This window comes from Pseudopodoces humilis, chromosome 3 (assembly GCF_049639895.1).
Source record: "Pseudopodoces humilis isolate 2021_Gansu_Grassland_sample_001 chromosome 3, ASM4963989v1, whole genome shotgun sequence".
Taxonomy (NCBI): Eukaryota; Metazoa; Chordata; class Aves; order Passeriformes; family Paridae; genus Pseudopodoces; species Pseudopodoces humilis.
The window spans coordinates 68,966,083-68,990,680 of NC_142202.1; the positions used below are offsets into that span (position 1 = coordinate 68,966,083).

Below are 24,598 nucleotides of genomic sequence, written 5' to 3' on the forward strand. Positions count from 1 at the left end.
TGTGATCTGAACAACTGAAAAATTTAATTAGCTGCCACTAGTGTCTAAAAGTTTCTACTAAAAGCTTCCATAATCTTTGAAAACTGTGCCAATTCCTGGCCTGGAGATAGAGCCAACATCATACTTAGGTGTCCAGCTTCCAGAAAAGGCTATTTAGAAATCATGGCTGGACACTTGTGCTACTTCACTCTTCCAGTAATATAAACCAGGAGGCATTAATTGAGCACATTCGATGCAAGGAGACAGTAGGGTGTTAAGCCCAAACCACAGCTGTTTTTTCTTTGTCAAATTTCAGAAACAATGCCTTTATCCAGGTGCTTAAGGCATTCTATAAAGAAGGTTCCCCATGAAGGATGGATATGAGTAGATGGGGATTTCTGATTAGTGAATCATTGTTTCCTGATAGTGCATCAGTGCTTAGATGTTATGGGCAATAGCACAAATTAATCCAATTGTCTGAACACAGGCAACATGCCTGAAAAAACTGAATGTTGAAAATGTTTAGCATAATTTGAGGTGCTTACTTCTAGTGTAGCTTGGGTATCTAAAAAGATAAGAAGTGCTATTTCAGAAACACATTTTTCTTGCACATTTCAGTTTGGTAGTTGAAGGTATTTCCTCTACTCAGGATACTGAGTGTTGTGAATACTGTTTTTCTATACCTAAAGCTGTACATACAGTGTCTAGACAATTAAGGTACCTACTGAAGCCAGTGAGTTAGATCTCTAGAACCAACCAGCTATTTTCTTGTGCTATGTCCTTTAGTGCAGGCCTTTTAATTTTGTATATGACCCTTAGATACACTTTAACAAGAGCAGTTAAAAACTGGTACGGTTAATTCAGTGAGATACTTAAGGCACATTGTTATTTTTGATAGTTCTGTACATAGAGAATAAAATATTCAATTTTTCTGTTCTATAAAAAATTCATGTAAGCATTCTGAAAGCAGCCCTATCTTTGATTCCTAATGGATGTATCTTTAATGGAAGAGAAACACAAGTAAATAAAAAAACAAAAACCAAAATCTTTTAAAAGGTTTTCAGTGCACATTATATTACAATATGGTCAGTGCATGTGTAAAGAAAACTTTCCAGGTGCAATTTGCATGCACATTCATACAGAACTCTGCTGGTTTTCATGTTGCTGTTAATGATGTTCATTAATCTGTAAAATTACTTCATTATCATCCATCAAAACTCTTCTTGTAGCTTCTTGTCAAATGCCTACCTAAACAGGTACCAGCAATACTAATGCTAAAATTTGTGCCTCTGTTTTTCTGTATTAATTTTTTTGTCTCCTGTTGGCTTACAACAGTATCTTGGAGATAGCAGTCTTAATCAGTAGACAGAAGGTGGGAAACTGTTGATGTTCTCACCTGTAGATGAGGAATTGGAAAGCCTCATTAAATGGTGAAAGATTGAAGACTGAATTGATTAGGGTGAAATGTAATAGAAAGTGCAAATGTCAAAAGAAACATTTTTACATTTATCCATAGAATAGTGCATAAGAAAACTTGAGAAGCCCTGACTGACCTAGACAGTAATTGCCAAGCAAAAATTAATCTGAATTCTGCAAAAGGCAAATTTGCCATTAGTCTGTATCAGATGAAATTTTCTGAAAAACCTAGAAATAAAATAGCACCATTTTACAAAACATTGGAAAGATCTAATTTCAAGTTTTGTATTCAGAAATTATATATTACAATATCTTATTATTTATCATATTATCATTATATATATTATTTATTTTTGATTATATGCATGTAATACATGCAGCTAAGGAGTAGGATTTTGGTTTATTTGCTGTGCACAAGTTTAAAGGAGTTGTGACACACCCCCCGCCATGTTAAGTACATCAGAGGGTAAGCGCTGAAGGAAGAAGAGTTACTTAAGATAAACAATAGTTTTGGCAAAAGAGCAAGTATCCATAAGAGTGGGCATGAATACTCTTAGGTTGGAAACTGGAAGGAGTGTTTAGCCATACAGAGTTTTGTGGTTCTGAAATAGCTTTCCATTAAAGTTTTATTGCCCTGCAGTAGATACCAACTGGAACTTGGTTAAAGAAGAATCGTATGATGGGACTGGCCATATTGGACTTTCTTGCCTAAGTCTGTCTGTCTGTTGCTGGCTGAGCAATGCAGAGCAAGAAACACAGGAAAATACCTAAAATTCAAAGATTAATTTGAGTAAAGAACTATACATAAACTATTTACTGTAGGAGCAATCATACCTAGCTTTCACAGGTTCAATGACTAAGTTGCAAGAAGGGTTTGAACTTTTAAAGAAGGAACTTCCACCTGATCATGAGTTCAAGGACAGCAGAATGGAATTTGAGTGCTTTTCCTTTAAATACTTAAGCTACTGCAAAATTATTAGCTATGATTGTACTCCCTTACTTCAGCCTTTATAATGTAATTGTGTGTTAGTTTGTGGAAAATTGCCTCCAAATATCTAACCCGAAAATGAATTCTGCACCAATCTGTCTTGCTCAATATTCATACTCAACAGCCACCACTAGCAGAAGCTTGGAGAGTAAGAATAGGATTAGGCCGTATGATACCTACTAATATTCTTTCAGCTTCTGAGTATTTTCATCTTGAGGGTTTTGTGAACTCTTGGGAATTAGTCTGTTTAGGAACCTGCAGTGAACTGTCATAGGTGCTTGTCTGTTCTTCCCTTGATTTTGTCGTGTGAACTTGCATTCTGTGTCCCCTGCACAAAGTCCATGGCGCTGCTGCTTGTTGTTTGAAGTCCAGCCACATTTGTGTTGAACCTGGCTCCTCTTACCTTTTTTGCTATCCATTTGTTTGCTTTTTTTGGAAGAAAACATGAATACCTAATCTTTATGTAAGATGTTTCCACTAAATATTTTGAAGGTCTCTGTTACAGTAGCTCCCAAACTCATGTTTTTTGCACACAGAAGCATTCCATGCATTTGAGTTTTCCAGGTATGGAGACAGATCATACCATAGATCCTTCTTGCCCTCTTGGAACCTTTTCCACTCTCTATTGAGAGAAGCAGGCAGAAGATTCATGCAATATTTAAAGTATGGAACAAGTGTAATTTTATAGAATTATAAAGAATATTTTTTTCTGATTGATACTCTTTTTCTTCTTAATATTCTTTAATTTTCATAATGCTTCTTGAATTTTTTAATTTGCTTTTTTTTAGGGGCCAAGCACCAAACGCCAAACTGATGCTTTCATGGAATTATCTCTTCTGCTCCTTAGCGTTGCTACTAAGAGCTTTTGTTTTATATATGAAGCAAGGATTAGTTTTCCATACATGTATCATTTTACATGAATCTAAATTTAATTTCACCAACTGTTTTATTGCCTGATCCCTCAGACTGATAAGCATTTATTCTGGTCTTTAAGGCGCTCCTCTTTATTACCTTGCAGTATGTGCTATCAGTAGATTTTCTCACTTCCCTGAAGAGTTGCCATCCCCTTCTCCTTCTCCCTTCCCATGTTATTTATGAATGTGTTAATCAGTTCCCAGTACAGCTCCCTGTGCAAGTTACTCTCCTCCATGGTAAGAGTCTGAACTCTGATCTTTGGATTCCTCTGTTTTAATCAGTTATTCTTCCACAAACTTTGCTTTTATGTTTCAGCAGCTTAGAAAAATTTTTAGTGAGGAATTTTGGTGACAGCCATTTTTAAAAGGTGAGTAGGCTGCATGAGCCGGATCACCCTTGTGCATGAGTGTAACCCCTGCAGAGAACTTCAGCTCTTGTGAGACTTACCTTCATAGAAGCTGTATTGGTTCCTCACTGATGGATTGCATTTAATGAAATGTTCACTAATTCTGTTCTTTATGACACATTCTATTATCAAATCTCATGCTTACCTAAATGTACTCCCCAGAATTTCCTTGTTACTCAAGCTTGGCCCTGCATTTGTCAGCTCCAGTTTAGGTACTGAAGAAGTTTTAGTAAGTTGGCTGTTCCATCCTGTATTTTATTAGAATCCTTGCACAGATACTATGGAGCCTGGGTAATATGTTAATTTTTGTGTTTGTACCATAGCTTAGTTACTTTCACTTTTAAACCTCTGCTTATTGATTCAATGATTTTGTTTTTTAATGATTTAATGTTTTAGTTGTTTCAGCAATTTACACTTTACCCTGTACCAGCATTTGCTTTATTGTGTTCTCTGGCACTGCACTTCTGATATGATATCCTTCAGTAGTCTCTACTTTTGCCTAGAAAAATTCAGTTGTTTTAGGAGCCCCTTCTGACGTTTTGACAGCCATCCTCATTTTTACATAACTTTCACTTTCTGAAAGTATTGCTTCAGGAAGTAATTTTTCTCTCCCCAGGAGTCAGTACTGGGGCTAGTTCTGCTCAGTACCATTGTGGAAGATCTAGACAATGCTCTCTCAAGTCAGTTTGCAGATTACACCAACTTGGGCACTAGTGTTGATCTGCTGGAAGGCAGGAAGGCTGTACAGCAGGACCTGGGCAAGCTGGATGTAGAGGCTTAGGCCAGTTGTACGAGGTTAAACAAGGTGAAGTGCTGACTCCTGCTCTTGGAGAGCAGCACTACAGGCTGGGGCAGAGTGGCTGGAAAGCTGCCCAGTGGAAGAGGACCTTGGGGTGCTGGTCAGCAGGAGCTACCATGAACCAGCTGTGCCCAGATGACTACTCTGGCCTGTATCAGAAGTAGTGTGGCCAGCAGGACCAGGGCAGCGGTGGTCTGCCTGTATTCAGCACTGGTGAGGTCACATGCCAATGGTTACTTGTTTTGTCATGCTAACCATGAAACGACCTCTGATCTGAGAGATCTAAAAAATGTCGTACTTGTTTTGGTTTTTTTCCATCTACATATATGTTGAATGCATTTGAATGCTCTGCTGTTGCTGTATCTCTGGTGTCTGTTAGCAAGTGCTGCTTCTGTTATAATTGGTGTCACTATCACGGTTGGCAGGTAGCAATATGCAGCAAAACCTTTTATTCCTGTCTAAAATTTCAATCCAGCTTGTTTTCTAGCTGCTGAAAGGCTAGTTTGTTACTTAGATTTGTCTTCAAACTCTCTGTTACATAATTCTGTTATCACTGTTTGTATATATTTTGTTCCCAGGCTTCCTTCCACAAAGTTTCTGATATGCCTGATATATTAATGTTTTTATTTAGGACAAGAAATTGATGTAAAATGGTCCGTTGAATTTTCAATTCCTATTCTAATGCTGAAAGTATAAATAATGTATTCTGAATTATTAATGCATCCATAAATATTGAAAAATAGACATTAATAATTTGATAAAATTAAGCATTTGAAACAAAATTTAAAATATAATTGTATATAAAATTAAGGAAAAGAAAAAATGGGAAGAAGTACAAAATTATATGTTTTCAGTGCTATGCACTGGGAGGAAGTATGAGCTATATAGTACATGCTGTTAATGTAGAAACACTGGTAATGTAGAAATATGCAAATGAGTACTTTTTCCAGCTCTTCTGTTGAAAGCCCAGAATAGTAAAATGGAACAAATAGCTGAACAGATCAGCTAGAATAGCAACATTAGAATAATATACTTGACAGAATGTTTTTGTTTTAAATGTATATCCTTATCATTATAAGGAGAAACTGTTTTTTTTGTTTAAAAAAAAGAAATGGCATTTTACCTTAATTAGGAAAAAAATCCAAAAAACAACCAAGTTGCATAATAAGCATTTCCTCCTTCTGATCCCCAGTACTAAGTCCAGTGCCAGTGGGTCAGGGTTCCATAGTTATTTGAGATTTGATTTCTAAAACTAAGTGAGATTTTCAGGGTAGTTGTGTAATTCCCCATCTAGCACTAAATAGCATCTCAACATGATAGTGCAGTAAAAATTATAATAAGCACAAAAAGAGAACCTTCAAAATTTTCTTTACCCTTTGTTGTGTGTGGTCTACTAGGAGAACCTGCTCAAATAATTTGGCTTTCTTTGGATTAACTTTATCCAATTTTAACACCCTGAACACTTCAGAATTATCCTAGAAGGATTTGTAGAGTGTAGTCTCTACCTATACAGACTTAGCGCATGGTGTTTTGAAGCAGTTAGCCCATGCATGAGCTAGGGATGCCTTGTCAAAGTTCTTTAATCCATGCCTCAGAAGACATTTCAGCTGATCTGTGGAATTTACAGAATACTTAAGATTAACCATCCTCATTTCTGGAACAAGCTCCAGGAAGCCTGTAGTTTAAATAATGAAAATAACATAAGTACTCTCTGTGTTCCCTCCCCCACCCACTAAGTTCTTCGTTTGAAATTCAGCCAGCTCTTCAGAGCTCTGTGATAAAGTCTTCCCCATTCCTTTATATTTTTGTATTGTCACTTTCTATTTGTCTTATTTTATATCTAGTACCATTAACACATGAGGAAATCTGTAGTACAGAGGAGCACGCAGTAACTTCATGCTTAATTTGTATAGCATCTCTAAAGAGTTTCTTTAAATACTAAAAGAAGTATCAGGCTTTCTTTAACACATAGTATACACCAAGCCAAAGATGATAATTTAAAACTTTTTGAATACTGAATATAATGTTAACTTCCTTTTTTCAATAGGAAAATGTAAGTGATTAGTCCAGTAGCATTACCAGTTAAGAATTTAATCTCTGTGTGTACAATATTTGTAACAATTGAAATTTGCCTCACAGGTAGTAGACATTTACTGTCAGCTCAGTACATCAGCAGACACCATTGACAGCTTAAGCTAAATTAGCCAGAGCTTGTGTTATTGCAGCTTTGAGCAAGGCATAAAACCAAAGCACATTTTTCTGAGGGTTAGATTGTTTCCTAGATGAGCAATTTCTGTTGTGATAACTCTCCCCCTGCCCCCCATCACACCTCCATCTTTTCTTCTGTGTTTTCCTGATATTTTTTATTTGTGGCAATAATATTTATTCACCGGTATAATGAAATATACTTGTTCTCCATTATGCAGATGGATGCAGATGTGAAATGTTGCAACAGCTTTCTTTGGGAAAGTTTGCAAGGCTTCTTAAGACATCTGTGGATGTTTCTAAGGACGGGTTAACTGAGCATTTGCCAGTAATAACTTGAGCGTAATTGATCCTCCCTTGTAGTGGAAGAATGGACTGTAGATGACCTGAAACTTTCCCTTGCTTTTACTCAGGTCTATGATTCTTCAAGTCTTTTAAAGCTCTCACAGGAGCACTCATGATTTGCTCATTGTGGGGTCTTGCAGTCTTCAGTCTCCTGAGCATCTGGATGTGTTCAACACAGAGACAGATCTTGTTGAGTGACCTCTGCAGGGTAGCAAGCTGAAGGGAGGAGTGACAGAAGTTGCCTTTGCTGCTGCCTCTTTTTCCCTCAAAGTCTGGAGGGGTTAGGAAAGCAAACAGGGATTCAAAACATGCTCTGTTGAAGATGGCTGATTAAAGACTTCAACTGACAAGTTGGGGTCTCTCCAAAGTGACTCAAACCAGCAAGAAATTCTGCTAGTTGTCCCTAGGCAATTCTTCTTTGAGAAGGCCTGGCAGAGCTCCTTGTGGTGTTTTTGCTCGAAAGTGCAGAGTGGGTTGACTTTGTCTTGAAAGAAATGTCAGGGCTTCCTGAAGTGAAGATGAAGTCTCTGGAAAACAGTGCTTTCATGCCAAGGAACTCACCCTGTGGGGCCATTTCAGCAGGCTTCATGCCCTTTGTAGCCTGATGTCCAGGGATGCTGACCATGACATGTTCAGTACTATTTCAGTGATCCTGACCAGAAGCTGAAAGGAGAATTTTTAGAATTGGTATTCTCATCTGAAGTTATTTTTAGAAAAACAGGGGATCTTCAAGGAAGTTGGAAGTAGCAGTGAAGAAACTGAGGCCCCTTGAAAACAAAAAATATAAGTCTCATGCAGACTTCTGAGAAGTGTGGAAACTTGTCTTCTGCTCATTCAATATTGGCTATTAGAAATTTCTAAAAAAACACGGTGGTGATTGAAAACTACTTACTCAGCCAAGCACCTTCACAGTGAAATTATCTACTTTTGTAGTGAGAAAAACCTGTTCCTAAGCTTTTTTTCAGTTTAACTGTTACTGTTATGTTGTCTACAAGGAACAAGAATCTCCTCATCCTCAAAGGTTTTGCTCCAAGTATTGCATGATCATTTGGTTATTTTGTCTAATTAGGTGACAAGATGCTACTCTTTCTTTAATAAGCAGTAATATTTTTCAGTGATATCAGCAGTAGAGAATAATTATGGCTAGGTAAACTTGCAGCCTTCATTAGGAATGACTGTATGACTATAAGGGCTGGACAATTACTTTAATCCTTTTTATTTATGGACAAGGTTGTCCAAATATTTATACAATGACAATTTAATGGTATAAGTGTAAAGTCTTATTCAAGGTCACTGTTACTTTTTTCTTCCTTTTCTCTTATATTAGCAAAATATTATCCCTGTAGTGATACCTAATATAAATTGGGTATTGGAAGAAGATGCTTTAGACTTGTGATGTAGCTTAAATTGTAAAACAGAGGAGTTGTCTTCTTTCTATTGAGTTTTTTTCGGTGGTTTGATTTGGGGTATTTTTGTTTGGTTGTTTTGTTTTTTTTCGGTTTTGGAGTGGTTTTTTTGGTTTTTTTTGCTTTTTGGGGGTTTGTTTTGTTTATTTGGGTGGTTGGTTTTGTTTTGTTTTGGCTTTTTTGGTTAGTTTCTTTATGATTAGTTCTTTAGAGGGAAGTAGGTTCAGTGTATGATCAAGATATAAATTTTGAAACCTCCTTTCTTGTTGCTCTAATACTCAGATTACTGTGCCACTCCCTCCCCCTGGCTCTTGTGCGTTGCAATGATCATCTCAACACTCATAGAATAACTCCAAGCACGTAGGAGTTGCCATGCAAGATCAATCTTAGTTCATCTAAACATGTACATGGCAATGATCATCTGAGTTCTTATAGAACTCCCAGAATGTAGGAGCTGCCATGTGAGTTAAATATAAGTTATCAACGCTGGTAATTTTCTTAGCCTTTTTAGTCCAGGTTCAGCAGTGAATTCTGGTAGTATTTTTCACCACAGGAGAATCTAGGTCCTTGGGAAGACTACAAAACTGAGGTTATGGATTATAAAAACAGATGAAGTTGCTGTGGTTTTTCAGAAATGTGCAGAAATTGTATCATGCCAATTCAAGTTCAGTTTTCTTTCTTAAATCTTGTCTTCAGGACCTTTCATTGCATCTATATATAAATATAAAACCATGTTCTCTTAGTGAATAAACATCAGCATCAGTTTTGTCACCAGTGTGGTAATCTCTCCTGCTTACTCATGCAGAGCATCTCCAGACTATTAGTAGGAACTCATTATCTACTCTATTACGTGCGTAGCCATGTCTCTTGTAGCATTGATCTGCAAGTAATATAAATGGCATTTGGTGTTTGCTTTAGCTTTTACTTGTTGCATTCAGAAGCATTAATTTATTTCAGATTGCACTAAAGGTAGTGGTTTTTTTTTAGCAAGCTTTCTACTTTCCTACTTGGTTATTTTCTGGTCTTTTGATAAAGGTTTTGATTGAAAATCTTGCAGAATAACCAAGAATAACCAAGCAGATTATTATTATTTGATTGCATCTGTGCTATCTAAGGTAAGGCAAGGATTTTATTTACAATTTTTAGTTATAACATTTATTGGGAAAAATAGAAATTTAGCTTTTTTTTATTATTTCAAATTTGTTGCTAAGAATTTTAGTGGTATAAAAATATTCTGTACTATCATTGAAATCAGGATTTTATTGCATACAAATGTTATTTTTATTAATTAATTTTGCTAGTTTTACTTATAAAATTATCTGATTTTGTTGGGTGAATATTGCCATGAAGTTTTATATGAATCATAGAATCATTTTGATTCAAAATACCTTTAAGTTCACAGAGTCCAATCAATAACCTTGCACTGCCAAGGCTATCACTAACCCATGTTCCCAAGTGCCACATCTACATGTCTTTTAAACACCTGCAAGCCTACATCCTCTTCCCATACACTGAGTGACTCAGATATTCTGTGTCATATGACAGCCCACCCCTATGCCGAATCCAGGTTAAATTCCATGTCTGCTCTTTTTCTGGGATGTCTTCAGATTGTGTGGGTTCCTGACTGGTGTCTCAATGTACCAATTCCAGACTCTTGGACAGTTTTCTCATCTGTAAGTTAATAAAATAACCAAAATCAATATCCAAAGAACACCTCCTGACTTGAAAGAAAGTTCACATGTTAATCAATGTATTCTGAACTTCCTTTACTACACAACTTGTCCTTTCCTCAGAGAGGCATACTGTTTCCTGGTTTTAATGAACTTAAATTCAGTTCTAATATGTTTTAATTATATAAAACAGGAAAGATAGTAAAACATAAAAATACAGTTGGAGAGACAGAATTTTTTAAGGGAAGTGGTCAGTGAAGAACACTTCTCAGATGGGAAAAAAATAATGTTCATTATTAATCTTGAAAGGAATTGACATATTGTCTCTTGTCATTTAAGGAATGAATTGTAAATTTAATGTTAGTATCAAGGTTGTAACTAGATTTAAGGTGGAGCTTGATTAGTTTAGTTCATAAATAGGATTGTACAGCATTGTCTTTTGCATTACATAGGATTAGATTTGTGGTTTAAGCATGACATATCCTACCCAAAATATATATATCACAGATAGTAAAATCTGTTTCTTTTCCAAGGCTGCTTAAGGCTATGTTTATAACTATATTAAATTCCTCCCTGCCTAATTGAGACATTTAACTTGAGTCACCCACACATGCTTAGAGGTGCTTAATTTGTCTAGGTATGTGCACGGCTTCCTGAATTCTCTGTTATTCCCTAGAGAAGCTTGAAAAGATGAGCTGAGGATTAGATCTATGACCAATTTCATCTCCTCTGAGGGTGGTCATTACTGTCTCTGACTGAGAACATTTCATTGGTTATGCCATATTAGAGCACTGAAAAATATGGGTACAAGATAGGTGATTGAAACCTACGTCTTCCCCTTTCTAGGGGAGAAAGGCCTAAGAAATAGAGGAAAAATGCCTTTCAAGTGACCAGGACATTAAACTGTACGGACACATATCTAATTTTTTATTCAATAATTCTGAAAATGGTTTTATCTAATGAATATATATATAATTTATAACATTATATATTTATATAATTTATAATTATATACTTTTAGATAATTTCTATAAATATAAATATTTATCACAAATAAATTAATAAATAATAAATATATAAGTATAATACACACCAAAATACATTTATAATGTAATATATTTGTATATTATGTATTTATTATGCATATAAAATTTTTTGTATATGTTTTAGGTGCATAATTATTTTCTGGTATTAAGATCCGAGAACTAAGTTCGGCCACTTGCAGCTAATATCCCAGTTTCTGGATAAGATTTGACTTCCTTGTTTGCTTGCTTGGTTTCAAGTGCCTTCACACAAAATTGTTCTGTGGCTTAATGCTTTTGATTAGTGCAGTAAGGGAGGCATGAATTCTTTCCTCTTTATGTTGTGTCCATCCTTTAATCAGTCTTTCCATTTCTTGAGTGAGTTCTTCAAACATCAGCCTGCTGTTCAGGAAGCAAGAGTCATCCTACCTTCGGTGCCTGTGCTTCAAAGAGGATGGATAGAGTTAACCTGAAGCACATGGAGGCCTTTTTGATTTCCTGTTTGTTCCATATGTACTTGGTTAAAAAAAGAGAAAAAAGTGAATTAAATGGATGGCTCTTTTTAGGCACATGTGATTTCTGGGCATTCTGTGGAAACTCCAGCACTGAGCTGGCTGTGGTGATTTCCAACTGCTGTCCACAAAGGTAGCTGAAGTGACTATACTGGTGTCTTCACAGACATGTCCATTTCCTATCTTCTCCTATGCTTGAAACTAGTATTTTGTTGACAGCACCTATATTTGACAAGTAGCATTTTATACAGTTCTGGTCTAATGCTATGTCTTAAATTCTCTGAATTTCTACAGTTAGCATATCTTAATTGCAAAAGGAATTACTGAAATTATTGAGTTCTTACATTATCTACCTTTGAGGCATCTTTATTACTTAATAATTGTATGTACTAGTTCAAAGTCTAACAATTCCAAGCTATCTTTTCAGAGCTCCCTGTAGAGACAGCTAATGATAATCTCATTTCTACATCCCTATTCTTTCACTATCTACTCTCTGCTAAATATTTGTTAAGAGAGAAAGAGTCAAGTTTATTAACTCCCTTACTAGATCTGCCCTTCCTTGTGGCTGGCTGGGCTAATCTTTTTGCTGTATTGTATCAAGAATAAACAGATTTACCTTCTTTTCCTGTATGTGGTCCCTTGACTCCCTTGAAGGAGCCAACAGAGATCTGTGCTAAGTCAGCGTTTCCCTTATCATAGGAGGTGCTATGATTGTCACATGTATTGGGCCTGAGGATGTTTTCTCCCTGCAGACTAAGGACACCTTCTTTTCCTCGATAAATATGTACCTGCAGGTTTTCTGCTCATGGTGACTTAATCCTGTTGATGCCATAAGCCACGAAGGTGTACCTTTACTGTCTCTCTATTAAGATGTAAGGTGAATGCACAACTGAAAACGCTCTTCTGACCCAGTTCCCTTGAAAAGCTTCCAAATGGGACTAGTTTCTCCCTGCTTGAAACTGAGATGGCGTCTCCAGTTTGCCAACTGTAGTTTTCATTTTCATGAATTTTGTCTTTCCAAGCCCAAATCCTAAAGTACAAGGATGTGTGAATTTCAAAATGTTCTTCTTTATGTTTGTGCCTTCAGTTACTTCAGCCAGTAGGTTTAAATAATGATTGTTTGATGCATAGCACAAAACCAACTTAAAAATTTTAAAAATCAAGTTTCCATACCTGGAGTCAAGGAAATGAGGTGAATGCAGTCATTCTTTGTCTGTTTGTCTGATTCCTATTTCATCTCAATATTTTTAAGTGACTGCCAAATCTAAGAGAAACTTCATAGGGAACGGATATTTGAAACGTTGCTGAGCTCCTGTACATATTGTTAAAATGTATGTCTTTGCAAATGTTACAGGCAATGGAAAGGTGACAGTGTTAGTTTACATGTAAATAGCTAGAGGAAACCAGAGAGGGAAGGCATTCTACAGATATCCCAATCATGGGAACAGCTTTAGTTAAAGCTCACAATCAACCATGACACATAAGCCTTGAGAGGACTAGCTTTAATTAGTTCTAATCTTCACAAAAAATTAGTTTTCTCACCAATGTTTATTCATTTCATGGCAAGAATACTTCTCAAACTCAGGCATGGACAGTGAAAATAAATGCTGTTTATAATTAACTTGAGTATTTAAATTTATGGGAAAATACTTATGTAAATATGAGGACTATAAATGCTGCTTACAGAATTACAAAAAAACCTAATTTTTTCTGGAAAATAAGTTTTTCCTTATGAGGTATTTTAGGGGTTTAAATTATGGCTTGCAGAAACTATGGAATATTAAAATTAATTTATTAAAATACAGCACATTTAAAAACATTCATGCATGTAATCCCTACTTGCTACATAAATTTGGTAAATGTATACTGATTCTTTTATATAATCTTTCATTGGTGTTATGACACAAGGGCAAATAGCTCACATTTCTTCTTAATAAATATTGGCATGACTAGGTTCCTTGATTTTGGGTAAAAAATTTATTTATTCACTGGAAGTCATACAAATCAGGCTAATAGAAAAAAACTTCCTATTGCAAGTTCTAAATGTCATTCTGTTAAGACTCTCATTTCATTCCAGAATAGCTACTGAAAGGACCAGGAGCTTGAGAGTCTGGAACTCAGACCTCAACCTTCAAAGGACATCCAAACAAGTAACTTAATTGGGGGAAAAAAGAATTTGCAAGATTGAATTTATGCAGTTGGAAATTTAGAGTAGGCAATAGCAACAAATGATGTCATAATTAAAAGTATTCACAGAACATAAGATTATTTGTACTGGAGAGGACCTCTAAAGATAACCTAGTTCTGCACCTTCCCCTACGTCGTGCTTCTTGGAGCCACATCCAGCCTGCTCTTGAACACTTCCAGGGATGGGGCATCCACAGCTTCTCTGGGCACCCTGCTCCAGTGCCTCATCACCCTCACAGTGAAGAATTTCTTCCTAATATCTAATCTAAACATTAAATATCTATTTAACTGTAACTTTTCAGTTTAAAGCCGTTCTCCCTTCTCCTGTCATTATGTGCCCTTGTAAAAAGTCCCTCTCCATGTCTCTTGCAGCCACCTTTAGGCACTGGAAGGTGCTGTAATGTCTCCCTGGAGCTGTCTCTCCTCCAGAGTGAACAAACCCAACTCTCAGCCTATCTCCATAGGAGAGGTGATCCAGCCATCTGATCGTCCTCTGTGGTCCTCATCTGGATGCCTCAAATTTTTTTCCTGCTAAATAGGAGCAGAAATTTATAACTTAGTAGAATTGCTAGCATAGAAAGGGTGTGATGTCTATAAATACCTGAATGTTACAGACAGTGAGAAATAAGAATTAATGTATGTAATCTGAAAGTATGCAAACAAAGCTCAGAGGGAAAGAGGGAGAATTGACACATTTTTGTATTTGTGATGTGTAGTTGTAAGAGATTACCCAAGAAATTACTAGAAATACCCTATCTAAAATGATGATATTTTAATGGAAAAAAATTATTGTCCCATACAGGACTTCACTGCTTAGAAAACAGGCACATCTGAGTCCTCCAGTCTTTACTTAGCAAGTCTTTAACTCACTTGGGTGGGGAGATCTGTTGTTACACCAAGTGAAGGATGTAATGATCTGATTCTAGCCTGCCACAATATAAATAATCTTAAAAATAATATATATTTTTCTATTTTATATATTACAATATAAATAATTATTAAATCATCATTAGTGTTTCTGGACTGTGGAATATTTAATAGCATTTCAGTTCAAAAGTAAGCAACTTCTCTGTAGATGTTAATACCTTTTTTCTGCAGCATGGCTCTTCAAACATGTTAAGTAACATAAATGGCAGTAGACAGGAAAAAATGTTTCTTTGCATTGACTTTTTTGCAACAAATCCTCTTCTCAGGAATTCCATTGTTCACAAGAGGGGAAAATTCATCTACAAAGAAGCTCAGCTAATAGTAAGATATTACACATCTTTATATCCCACTTGATAGTTGGTATACCTTAATTCCTCCTTTAAAACTGTGAAAAAGAAAATCAAAGCCAATAATCTGTCATTTGTGGGTTTGGTATCTAAGTATAAAATGCATTTAGGCACTTGGTGTCATAGCATAAAGTGCAGGGAAGATTTTGTTCTTAAATACATGTCTCCTTCATGGCTCTTGCAGTGCTAACATCACTTCTTCAAATGCCTGATAATGTTTTGAGTCATGAAAAGCTGCCAATAGTTGTTGTTGACACCTGTTACTTGTTTTGGGAAGGGAGTACTAGTTAATACAGTGTGTATCACTGCTGAATTAGTATACAGGAACTGCGTAAGTAGCTCCTGCCTTGTGTGCTGTTTCTAAGTCACAGTCCTCTGTACATTGGTCTAATTACTACTGTAGGTGCCTGACATCATTTATTATTTGAGTAATATGCAATTTCTTTCTCCGATTCATCAGTAAGATCAACACAATGCCCAGACTCTTGTATTCCCCTCCCTCCCTTTCCTCACCAATACACAGCAAGCTATTTCTTTCATTTTTGGCACATCATAATTTAATATTTACCCATTGTAGCTTGGTACCAAAGGAATAATTATTTCCTAATCACTTTGTCTTCAGGGGGTTCTCCACTTGTGTCTGGGGAAAAAGGGCAGTTTGGTCAGCGGGAGGGAGCGTGTCTGTGTTTCCTTTGTAAGGACAGCCCTGTTGTTAAGGCAGGGCACTGTGTGTTGAATTCTAATGCCTCGGTGCAAGAGCCAGCCTGTTTGGAAGGGGCAGCGTGGGAGGTGTTGGCTGTGATCAGCAGAGCCCCAGACCAGGGGCTCCCTTGGAGTGAGGAGCTCTGGAAGTTGTCCGGACCGTGCCGATGGGGAACGCAGCTGCTCCGCGCTGTAGCCAGGGTGAAACACTTCATCCCCCCAGTACCTGCCACGCTGCTTTGCCTAGCAGCCAGGAAGTTCAGGTACCTTTTCTTTAAATATTTATAATTTGTTGCCACAAAATACTGTCTGTTCAAAAGCAGGTGGTTGTATCCGTGCAACAGAAGTGTATTGGCATTGATTTTTATGTGCATTTGGTAGATTTTGTAAGATTCTTTAAAATTCACGAGTGCTTGTAATAGGTCTTATCCTGGATTGACAAAGGGCTATGTAAAAAAGATAAATGTTAATGTATGGAATATTTATTTTCAAGGAAAATGGTAGAAAATTTTCAAAGGTAGCATGTTATGATAAGATAAACCACAGTGAAGGTACCTTTAGTTCTGGTACTAAGGTTTTGATTTTAAATTAACACTGGATTAGTAATCTGTCTCTGTCAAGACTATAATAAAGAGCTTTTGTTGCAATCTATCATAGGGCTTTTGTGTTACACACTATTCATAGAAACTGTTAACAAGAAGACTAGATTAATGCAGAGAGAAAAAATGTCATCAGATAAAACATAGGTCTCAAAAAGCAATTTTGAGTTCCATACTATGTTATGCATTAATACATTTTTAGCCTTTGGGGAAAAGAGGAAAACTTGTAATCAAAAATTAATTTAAGCATTCTTGACTGTACCTAAATGAGAACCCAGGATACTTCCAAAATTGTTATTAATCAAATGACCTGACAGGAGCTCACTAGGAGAAAATTAATGAGTACAGGCTATTCTGAATAAAATTTAGGAATGCTGCTAAGAAATTTTGCAGCTCTTTTTCTTTTTCACATATAATAATGTAAAATATTTCTGGTTTGAGGTACATTTTACATATGTGTCTGTAAATGTATGTTATGCCAATATGTTGTACATATGCTTTATATTTTTTAAGTTAACTTCTTCAGAAAGCTTAATAGAAATACAAGTGCAAGAAGTCACTATTTTTCTTGATTAATATCTGAACAATGAAGTGACATGTGGTTCTATATGATTTAAATATTTCTCCATTAATATATGGACATATTTGTTTAATTTTATTAATTTTTTGTAATTTTTTTTGTAAGCTATCATTGCAACTTGTGTCTGTTTGGGTACAATGATTCTCATATTTTCTGTGAACTATTCACAAGATTGATTTTATAAGTCTTCGCTGTAATTTAGTGCCATATTGGAAGGAAAGAAATCGGTGATTAGTATTTTGTGCCTTTAGGATTTGGATTTAAGAATGTAGTTCTATTCTATCCAGTTCCTGATTATATACTGCTTTGTAAATTTAAAATATGACAGGCCATGAAGGGTTTGGGTCATCATACATGTAACAAAAGTTGTAGTTTCAAGATACCAAGAAGTAGAATTATAAGGAAAAACAAGCCTAAATACCAATTAATTCACATCTAACATCTGGAAATCCTTAGTGGTGTTATTTTATTTTCTTAATAGACCTAGGAGAGTTGTTTTCTTTTTTAACCAGAAATTTATTTTAGTCTCTGTGCATTCTGTATTTTTAATGTAATATGTATTTTGGAAGTAAGCTGCTATACAAAAAAATTCATTATAATTTTCTTATCTCTATTTTTGCTTAACATACTTAATGTGAAGAAAATTTTTAAGTCCTAATGTTTCTTGCTGTAGACATGCTAAATGGTGTCATGTCTAACTTTGTTCATTGAATTTTGTCTGTAAGCCAGAAGTGTAACTGGCTTAGTGCCTTATTGCCCCCAGCAGTCCTGCTGTTCAGAGTAGGTAGTGTTGAACCTGATTTGTTTTTAATGTTTGGGGTTTTTTTTTATTTTTCCAAGAGCAATTTGATTCAAATAACTTCTTTATTAATAAGGACAAAGATATCTTTACAATTATTAACAAGACAAGTAACTGCAGTAATTATGGCTGGATTTTTATTTTTCATTTTACTTTTGCAGTAGATTGTTAAAGCTGACATGAATGACTTAAAAGACACCATAGTAAGATGGAAGCTGTTGGGAAGATAGTGGGAAATGATGGCTGTAACATTTGATGCTTAATAAATTGACAAATCAGCACTTGTGTATATTCTGGAAAATCATAGGTAAAAACAAAGGAGGAAACTTCAGTTATGTGAAATCAAGCTGAGTCTGACCTTGTAAAAAGAGTCTGTCTTGAAAAGCCACAGTTAGTAAGCTGTTTCACTCTGAAGTGTTTGTGTTTGAATTCCATTTCATTATAGGAATTCTGCTTAATGATAGGGGCAAGATTTGCAAAATCCACATGCTGTTTATTTCACCCTATTGCATTTTGCTCTTGAAATTGGGAAAAAGCAGCCAATATTGACCTGAATATTTTCTCCTTGTATTTAGGACACCTTAAGTTTTTGCTCTGTACATATAATCAGAGGGAAATTTATCATGAGGGTGAGAGAGGAGAGGGGAGAGAGAGGGAGAGGGAGAGGAATGTATAAATGATGGTGACAACCTCTCCCGCCTGCATACTGGGACAGGAGGAGCCACGGGGGGGGAGGAATTCCAGACAAGTGAGTGGGGACACTGAGGAAAGCTCAAAGTTAAAGAGGAGTTTGTAGCCAGAGTCAAGAGGTAAATGATTTTCCCCAGCAGAATGGGAAATGGTGTGCAAGCCCTGAGGGGTTGCACTCAGGACAGGACTCACAGGGTGGGAAGTGGTTGCTGCTGCTATGATGTTGTATTTTTTTTCATGGAGCTCATTGACTTGACCCAGATTGCAGTTTCACTCGCTGAAAATATGCTGGTGTTTCCTCTCAAACTTGAGATACCCCCTGTAATTATGAACTGATACGTCAATTTATTCCTCTGAAATGTTGCTGCTGTTTCTGTTAATGGAGTTGCACTTGTTGCATTGCTACTGGGGACTCATGTTTTGCACTGTTGCCCATACTGAGAACTCTGCTGACACTGCCATCACCAGATCATCTCAGTGACAGTGGCTATTTAAGATTTTCTTAAAAAGCTAATTCATCACAGATAAAGCTCTTGAAAGTCAGCATACAAATTATTAATCGCTTTATTTCTTTCCATCCCTAGCTTGCCAAAATTGCCTTCACTTTTATGATACTAATTCATGGTAATCACAAGCTTCATAGGGCTTAATATACAGCTTTTTCTTTTCCAATGTAAAAAATTATTGCCCTTTTTTAAATTTGTTTAGTTGAATAAATATTAAACTTTTAAATTTTGACAAGGAAGTAGGTGTGGCTGTAGTTTGTTTCTGTAATCAAATCCGAATTGATTTTCAAATGGTTTTTTGTGTTCTTTAAAGATGAGTGTGCAGGTGTGCATACAGGCATGGGGGAGACACTCTAGTCTTGTGATAGCATCTGAGAGAAAATTGCCTGGATGGTAGTAGCTGAAAAATAATTTTTTAACACTGTAATTATGCCTTAGAAATTGAGTAGAACTCAAGTTGTACCTGTATTTGTGACTGTGCTCTTTTCTGCTTATCTGATGTGACAGATGTGCTGAGATGATTACAGATTGTTCTACAAGAGGAAAATACTAATTACCACAGACAATTAATACAATACAGAAGTCAGTCAATATTAAATACAGAATAAATATTACAAATTAATTTAAAATATATTTTATAGTTATATGAGGTAGGTTGGTTTTCACAGTCTGTTAGTTACTGTCTTACTAATCAAATGCTTTCCAATATAATGTTATTGAGCTAGAACCTTCAGTGACCCATTGACTTATTAATCTGTCCCTGAATAATCTTATCTTCAGCTACAGAATATTTAGAGAAAGTTTTGAGAGATTTGTTATTCCTCGGGGAACAGTATTTTTTATATTTGTGACTACAAATAAAATATGAAATATTTTAGTGGTGACTCTGTGGTTTAATTAAAAAAGAAATTATGAACTTCCATTCTATACCCTCTTTAGGCATTGCTCCTTAGTTTGACCAAACTCTTGTGACCAGTGACAGGACTTGGGGAAACAGCATGAAACTGAGTCAGGGGAGGTTTAGACTGGATATTAGGATAAGTTTCTTCACCCGGAGCATGGCACTGGCACAGGCTCCCCAGGGAAGTGGTCACATCACCAAGCCTGTCTGATTTTAAGTGTTTACAGACAACACTCTTAGGCACAAGGTGTGATTCTTGGAGTGTCTTGTGCAGGGCCAGGGGCTGGACTTGATCGTGATGGGTTTCTTCCAGCTCAGGATATTCTATGATTCTATAAATGTGTAACAACGTTTTTGAATAGACAATCTAGTATAGGAGGTCCTAAGATAACAAATGATTAATTTTTACGCTCGTTCTTAAAGAGCAGTGATGTCAACACCACATTCTGGTGATATATTCCACATTTATTTTCTTTCACATGCTTTTTTATTTAAAATAAAGTCTTTTCCTAGTTAGTTGGAGTTAGAAAATTTTTTTGAAAGTGAGGCAGAAGACTGAGATTTGAGGTAAATATTCCAAGGAGAAGGTTTTCCATTCTCTGACATGGTTCACAACAGAAAGGATTTCAAAACTCTAATTTTAGCATATTTCTGTTGAATTGCCAATTTAAGATGTCAGTTGTCATCTTGTCAGTTCTGAGGTATATCCTTTAAGGGATGTTAATTGCCTTTAGAGTTTTAAAATTGTTATGTTGACTCAGCAGTGGGTGGTTGTGGCCTGCTTTGTTGAAGGACACATTGTAGGTATCTGTTTCTTAAAGTTGTACCTGATCTTGATCTTTCAGTGAGAGTTGCAGAAAAACTACGAAAGGAACACAAATTCTTTGCACATTTGCCTTTCATAGTAGAGGTGTGCATTATAAGAGCATCTTCGGATTTTCTGTAACTGGTATGACTTACAATGTCTTGTAATATAATTAAAAGAAAATTTGTGAGGAGAATGAGCTTGTTTTTGTTACTAATGGAATTCTGATTTTATCAGACTTATTAACACATTTAACTTTTTTTATTGCCTTATATATAGCGTAGATGCAGTTACACAGTTGTGTAAGAAAATATAAAAACTATTATATATTCTATTTGTGTTTCCTAGAATGGGTGAGGGAAGTGTTAAATTGATTGTTGTATTTGAAACTGTGGTCTGTTCTGCGAGCAGCTGGAACGTGATCAATTAAATGGGGCATATGAAAGGCATTGCTGTTGCACATAGTTAAAGGAAAATTACAAGTAGTGTTTTAATACTGAGGTATACAGATATACTCTAGAAATGGCTGGAAATAATTTTGACTCCATCAAAGAAAGGATATTCAGTGCTGGATTGTTAGCATGTTATAGAAAAAAGAATAGATTAATATCTTTCATTAATACTAAGAAAATAATAATTTTAGTAAGGATGAAATGTAACCTAATCAGAAGTAAACTTCCATTAATAAAAATCATGTGATCATGAAATTTCATTAGTCTTCTGAAAAATGAAACTAAAGTGTAATTTAATTTCTAGTTAAACTGTTGGGCAGGTTAGTTCATTTTCCCCACCTTATTGTTGTGCTTTCATTCCTACTTGTCTTCCTGTACTCGTTAGGAAACCTGAATCGTTTCTGTGACTACCGACATTTCAGATTTTTCACAAGCTTCTAGTAAGTCATGTAACATTTCTCCACACATCTTGCAGTTCTGAAATATTTCTACAGGAGGGTGTTGAAGGGAAAGTGGTAGCTTGTTTCCTAGCCCGATGCTCCCCAGGGCCTTTTCTGAGCACCGGCAACCAGGGACACTGTCCTGCTCAGAGCCAGAGGCTGTGGGCATGGGGGCAGGTGCCCTGAGAGCAGCTTCATGAGCCACTGCCTGCCGTGCTTGAGAACTATGAGACAGAGGAGACTCTTACCCACCCCCTAAGACCCCTAATAGCTGAAGAGGACGTGCAACACACTCAACTTGCTTTTTTGATAAGAAGTGTGGTCAAATCTCATTAAGGCCATTCTTCTGAAAACAATTTAATTAGCTCTCTTTAGTGCTGTTGTTCTGCTATTTTTTTAAGCAATAGGAACTAATTGAAAAGCAACTCAAGCATTTTACCTAAATCCTGAAAAATCACGTATGAAAGCATGGTAGCTTAACAAAAACATTAGGCAGGCGTTATGTACACAAAGTTGTATTCTGTACTCATACTCGAAGCATATGTGAGGGGGATGAGTTTGTGCCAGCCATTGTGCAACTGAAGTAGCAAAGGGTTTCGCAAAGAAGATTAGAGTTGGCTTCTCAAGTGGATTCAGAGTGCTTCAAAGGATGTATAGGAAGTGGGGCAGAAGAGTTTTCAATAGTGGCACTCCAAAAGACATAGGCATCACTTTGTAAAGAGAAGTTTCATTTTAAGATCACCATGGAGTAAAGTACTTCCACTTAACTGAGTGTAAACTGGTGCTGCTTCACTTCAGAAGAGCTGCCTCCAAAGATTTGCATGGAATAGCTGGGAAGATGAGGTAGTTGTATTTGAGGGTTGCCTTGCCTTCCTGAGTTCTGAGCTGGGAAGCAGCAGAGCTGAGGGGAGGGAGACCTGTGTGACAGGAGGAGAGCTGTAAACCTCTGAGGAGGTGTCATGTAACCTCTCAACCGAGAGATCCTCTTATGCACTGACAAGCTGCTTCTCTCTTCTGCCTGGCTGGGGTTATGAACACTTTCCAGGGCTTACTTGGGAGTGACATGGTAACAGGATTTCATTTCAAAGGAATGAATTTTTCCTTTGCTGCCCCAGTGGCTTGAGTAATGCATGGTTTGGGAGTTGGGGCTAGTGGAGGGGAGGGTGTGTGTATTTTTTTTTTTTTTTTTTTTTTTTTTTTTTTTTTTTGGCATTTTGCCTGAAGGATATAATAGATTGTAACAATGCCTTTTTTGTTATTTCCTCTTTCACAGCTTTAAAGCTATATAGCAAACATAGCAATTTTTCAGTTTTCTTGTTGTGAGCTACGTTTTGAAAAACATCTTTTATAGGAGTGAAGAAATTGTGTGAGTACAGTAAAGTTCCATTTGCTGTTGCACACCTGTTATTGCCGTGTTGGGATCACTAATTACAATTGGGAAACAATCATCAAGACCTTCTAGTGGTTGCAACAAACTGCAAAGAATATGAGGTCCGTAGTGGACAAATTACCAGCAGGTACTTTTGTTGTATAGAGCATCCTGTGGCAATTATCCCCAGGATTTATTAAACATTGTGTGAAATGCCTTTTTCTTTGTTTTATGCACGTTAAAGTGGTATTTTCCTTGGTTGCCTCCCTTGCTTTGTTTCTTTGGGAATCTGGTAAATATCATCTCTTCAGGCCTTGCATGGTTTTCAAACATTAGGCATATTTCTGAAGGTTTCAGTTATATCTTCTGTCATTTGTTTCCCTTCCAAGTTTATTCCTGTTTGAAAACTACATCTTTTAGCATACTTACTGCACCTACTGCTACATTTTTTTATTATGCTATGTGTTTGTGTAGGACAGGCACAACAGCATTACTCAGATATTAGAAAATGTTAAAAGTGTGATTTTTTTCTGTGAAAATGTTTATTTACATACTTGTTTGGACCATCTTTAAAAGACTTGTCTACTTGGTATTTATGCAACACTGTCATTAAAACAGTAATCAAGAAAGGGCTCAACTTAGGAATTAATATTTAATTGTTTCTGTAGAATGTTGTTCACATTTGTTGTGCTTCTTTGACATGGACAGAGTAGTTCCTTTATTTTCTGTTGGGGAACCGTGATAATGAACCTGTAGTTAAGCATTCATGAACACTTTTTCATTGCTTCTATCTGATAGAGTTCAGATTTTCACTTTTTATTTTACTTAGTTTGTGTGAAGTCTAGCTTTTCAGTACATAGGTACTCAGTGACTAGAAAGATTTGGGATATTTCTAGAAAATAAAAGTAAATAAAAAGATAGAATATTTTTGATTGTTCTGTTAAGAAAATAAGGGTGGTAGACATGATGTTAAAATGCAATGAATGAGATGCAATCAGATCATGGAAACACAGAGGTGTTTCTCAGGTCCACTTAAGGATCCCACCTGGGTCCCTCAGCTATGAGCCCTGGCTTCAGTGAAAGAATATACTCCCAGGAAATGAGGCAAGGAGAAATTGAACCAGTCTGCGAGGTGAAAGTACTCCTTTACAGTCACCTTTGCCTCTTCTAATTCACTGTGCCATTCTAGGTCAGCAACATTTCAGCTCTACCATATCCTATTGTGCAAAAATCCCTCTCAGTTTTGACCAAGTAAGGATAACAGTGGCTAAATATATACTATAGTCAAAGCACATTCTGTGGCTCAACACAAAGCCCTGGCTGCATCTTGAGAACATTTTGGGGTAAAACGTCAAGCAGAGGACAGATGAAACAGGCAGACTGGATGGTTGAGGAGCTAGGACTGCATATGAGTTGCGTTGTGGAAAACCTGTTTTCCTTTCAGTCTGGAGAAAGTGTAATCTCTTCTGCAGTGGTAAGGGAGAACAGGTTATACCAACACTAAATGTTATCCATTCTCTGTATATCAAGTGGGAGTCTTGTCAGAGTGTTACATGACAAATTATGGAAAAAATACAGAATTTTAGGGAATCAGCTTTTTGTGAAGAAGAATTTTAGTAGATGGGTCTTAA

The 24,598-nt window shown here is 36.3% G+C and overlaps 1 protein-coding gene across 3 annotated transcripts in view; it reads left to right on the top strand.

Moving 5' to 3' along the window:
* WASF1 (WASP family member 1) overlaps positions 1 to 24,598 on the top strand; it is an 87,789-nt gene that overhangs the window by 33,645 nt on the left and 29,546 nt on the right. The window contains exon 1 of one of the 3 annotated variants that reach the window (XM_088053454.1): positions 15,976 to 16,089. The exons of the other annotated variants lie outside the window; for them this stretch is intronic. The gene's annotated coding sequence lies outside the window, so the exon portion shown is untranslated. Of the gene's footprint in view, positions 1 to 15,975; positions 16,090 to 24,598 lie in introns of those variants that run through there. 3 annotated transcript variants of the gene reach the window in all.